The sequence below is a fragment of the Acyrthosiphon pisum genome, chromosome A2 (genome assembly GCF_005508785.2).
Source record: "Acyrthosiphon pisum isolate AL4f chromosome A2, pea_aphid_22Mar2018_4r6ur, whole genome shotgun sequence".
NCBI lineage: Eukaryota > Metazoa > Arthropoda > Insecta > Hemiptera > Aphididae > Acyrthosiphon > Acyrthosiphon pisum.
The window spans coordinates 53146098-53150166 of NC_042495.1; the positions used below are offsets into that span (position 1 = coordinate 53146098).

The 4069-nt window shown below is 25.6% G+C and overlaps 1 long non-coding RNA gene across 1 annotated transcript; it reads left to right on the plus strand.

Annotated features, from left to right (window-relative positions):
* Positions 1 to 438: 438 nt before the first annotated feature.
* Positions 439 to 4022, plus strand: LOC107882527. Its single transcript, XR_001678780.2, has 6 exons — positions 439 to 559; positions 2181 to 2279; positions 2346 to 2495; positions 3182 to 3249; positions 3303 to 3462; positions 3770 to 4022. It is a non-coding gene; the product is annotated as an uncharacterized LOC107882527 (long non-coding RNA).
* The last annotated feature ends 47 nt before the right edge of the window (positions 4023 to 4069 follow it).

A 4069-nucleotide genomic window follows, 5' to 3' on the forward strand; every position in this document is an offset into this window, starting at 1 on the left:
GATTTAATGATGTTATAACAAAAGAATAATAATTAATAAAACAAAACTGTCTTTTTTGATTTTCTCTGACCAGACTAAGAATTTATGTTTAAAAGAAATTAAATTCATTTTAAGTTTATAAAAATAACAATAGAAAAAAAACATCAGTCCTAACACTTAAAAATAACAAGTTAAACATATTTAAATTAAATAGTTTAGTACTTAAACTCAAGTATAACATTTCCAAACAGTCTTGGGTAATATTGGAATAAACTATTAAACTAATAATTAATAACCAATATTGTAGGTAAATAAGATGTTTTTATGCTTTATAATTTTAACAAAATAATCTTTTATGTGCATAATATTGTATTAAATACTGAAAAAACAAATAGAAAGTTTCAGTTGATTGCTTTTCGTCTTGATAAAGTGGAAACTGAATTTTATAGATGCCATTTTATACATCCATGTTTTTGGCGACAATGCTGTACGTGAAGTTGTGGCTGATTTTTTGAATGGGGCAGCAGCAGCAGAGGCGGTGACCGTGGTGGAGGAAAAGCCAAAAACAATAAACATCTTTGTAAGTATATTCATTATTATTCTATTTATTGTATTACAACTAAATTGACAGTATCTTTGACCTATGAGAACTACAAGTGTGCAAAACGTGTGATAACTTTATTTTTAAATTTTGAATTTATATATTTTAAGTCCATAATTCTGCTAAAACTGAAGTGTTAAAATAAATTATGGATTTTTATAAATTTAAGATTTTTCACTTGACACTCTTTGAATGATGGGACGATACTGCCTTGTTACTGGGAAAAGCAGTAACTACAAAAATTATTTTTCTAGGAAATTGAACTTAAGTGTTTTTGTAATTTTGTAATTAATTAACACATTGATGGACAGTGAGGATTATAAATATTTATAAAAAGCATGCCTAAATTAATCAATTTTATAAAAGAAATAATTCAGAATTTTTTTAAATTAAAATATTGCTTTATTTTATCAGCGATCAATGTCACTTTATGATGTATATGGACAGTAGACTTGGTATCTTATATGATACCATTGAAATAAATCACTGCTGTAGCAGTAGTGTCCATTTCTGGTCGGTTTTCGAGCACTGCTATAGCAGTGCTATTACATATGAATTCAAAAGTGTCCTCTGGCATCACTCAACAAAAATACTGCTACAGCAGTACTTCTTCATGATTGTCCGTCAATGTGAAAGAACTTGGCTTTTTAACACCCGGGGAAAACGAAAAAAAAAATACAGCCATTTCAGGGAGATGATCAGAATTAGTTTTTTTTTTTACGAATAATCAAGCACACTCACAGTATTGTAAGGATCAACCATTTACAAAACCTTTCGCAATATACTGTACCAATAAATTGTTTACCACAAATAATTTAAATTAATTTAACTTAAAAATGAAACATTTTAATTTTAAACGAATCAAGTAATAGGTTTAGAAGCACTTCTTATTGGTGTATTTAAAGCTAAAATCTGTAGTCAATATTTTTAAGTTTCAGGTTTAGAATAAATAATATTAAATGTCATATTGATAATAATAACATGATTAAAATATTTGAATTATTTATTAAAAAATCGAAATTAGGAATTCATTGCTTACTTTTAATATAAAAATTTGTTATTTATAATCAAGTACCTAGGTATGGAAAAAAATGTAACTATGTACTGAAAATTGTAATACAATGATTAATGAATAATGATTATAACATGATAAAGAAATTTACTTTATCATGAATTATAACTTATGGATAAAATGTATATACTAAAATATCTCCATTCTACATCCTACATTTTATAAATTTCAAAAATAATAAGAACCTAGTTGTCTATTTGTTATCCTGAACTATAAAATAAATTAGATGAAAAAAATAGTTTATGACAAAAAAAAACTAATTAAATAGAATATTATTATAAATTTCTTTTTAAATTATTTTAATATAATATTATTCAAAACTTAATATTCAATCTGACTTGGTCTACATATCAATAGGACAGTATTTTTGTTTAATTATTTTGATTATGTTGTACAAAACAGTGTAGAATAACTTAACGAGTTAAATAAACCTATTATGCCTGAAGTATCATGTATAGCTTATATTAGTAAGTATAGTAAGTATAGTATTATAATAATTAATAGTATATTAATTTTATTTATTTCCAGTTACGAGCATTTATATATTTGTTTCCACACAACAATATGGCTTTAGAAAATGTATTTGAAAATAAACTCACAGCTAACTGTACACCATTAATTTGAGCAGTAGGTATCCTTTACAGAAATTGTATATGCTAGTTTAAAATCATTTGATTTATTTTATTTGGTTAGTGTTGTATTGACAATTACTGTATGAATATTGAATATGGTATGGAATGAAACGTAATGAACTAACGACTTGAGATCAAAAGATACAATGAGGATATCAGTTATGACTTCTATATTGAATGGATTGTTAGATTAACATCAATTTTTTTTATAGTAAGTAATATACATTAAATATACATATTTATACATATGTAGATGTATGAAATAAATGACTGGTGTGGACGTGTGGTTACAAATTGTGTTTTAAAACTATGTGTGGTTATTTAAATATCTTAAAAACATTTTAATAAAAAGTAATTTAAACATAATTTAAGTCACTTTCGGTGGAAATTAACTACTTTAACTATTTTTGCCTATTAAATATGAATAAATTTATTCACATATATGTATATAAATGTCAGTTTATTCACATTAATTCACAATAATTGACAAAATTATTTTTGTAATTGCATTTTGACACAACCGTGATATTTTGTATTAAAATATCATGATGCTATGCTATATTATGTTCTCTGGGAATATTTACATAGCCTACAGGAGTAATTTAAAGTAAAATAAAATAGTATCTAAACTCTTAAGTCTTTCAGTAACCTTAACACTTACATGATTGTTTGAAATAAATTATTACGTGTTAATAACAGTATGTTTTCAGTTGTTATTTATATAGATAGTTCATAATTTCTTAAGTGTTCTTATTTCACATTCACACAAACTAGACATTTGTTCACCTACCTAAACTCTATATTTAATATTTCTATATCATTTTAATTTGATCATTTCTGAGAAAATAAACAGAAGAAATTATTAATATCATAATTAACAATTCGGTTTTTTTTTAGGAATGTAAATTATTGCTATCTTGCGTCAACACAAAGAACACAACACCCAGCACATGCAGCTTAAATTAGTAAGTACTCATATCATAATAATTGATAGTGTATTAATTGTATTTATTTAAAGTTATAAGGATTTAAATACACAACGATATTGCTTTGGAAAATGTATTGGTGTATAAATATGGTATGGAATGAAATGTTATGAACAACTTGAGATCAAAAGATTACGATTAAGATACAAGTTCTGACTTCTACAATGAATGGATCATTTATATATATATAAAGTAAGTTAAATATATAAATTAAATACCTGAGTAAAACACAAAATGCCGTCCCACTTTGAATCAGACTGCGGACTGTCAGTTATGCATGAATAAATTAAATGCATTACTGGTGTGGTTACAAATTGTGTTTTGAAGCTGTGTTCATAAATAAAGTAACTTAGCAATTTAATTATTATTTTGATATGCAATTTGTAGCGTGCTTTAACTCTATAGTCTAATAATTTATAAATATTTTTATTTCATTATTTCTTACACAATAAACAGAAGAAATCAACAATTGCGTAATTAACAATTCTGTCTTCTTTAGGGATGCAATTAATGGCTATCCAGCGACAACACCGAGAACACGACACCCATTCTACATATTCATCATCTGGTTGACAACGGTGCTTATCTGAGTTCCAGCTACAGTATAAACATATGTTTGTCATGTCTTCAGAATTCTCTAATAGATAGGTCTTTAAATATTCTCTATAAGTGTTAGGATCAAACTCTAAACTGAACTTGGAATTGTCCATAAATTTAAATGCGTAATATATGATATTTACTCCACAATTAAATGCATCATTTTGTTTTGGAACATTTTCAAAAGGGCATGGAATCGGTG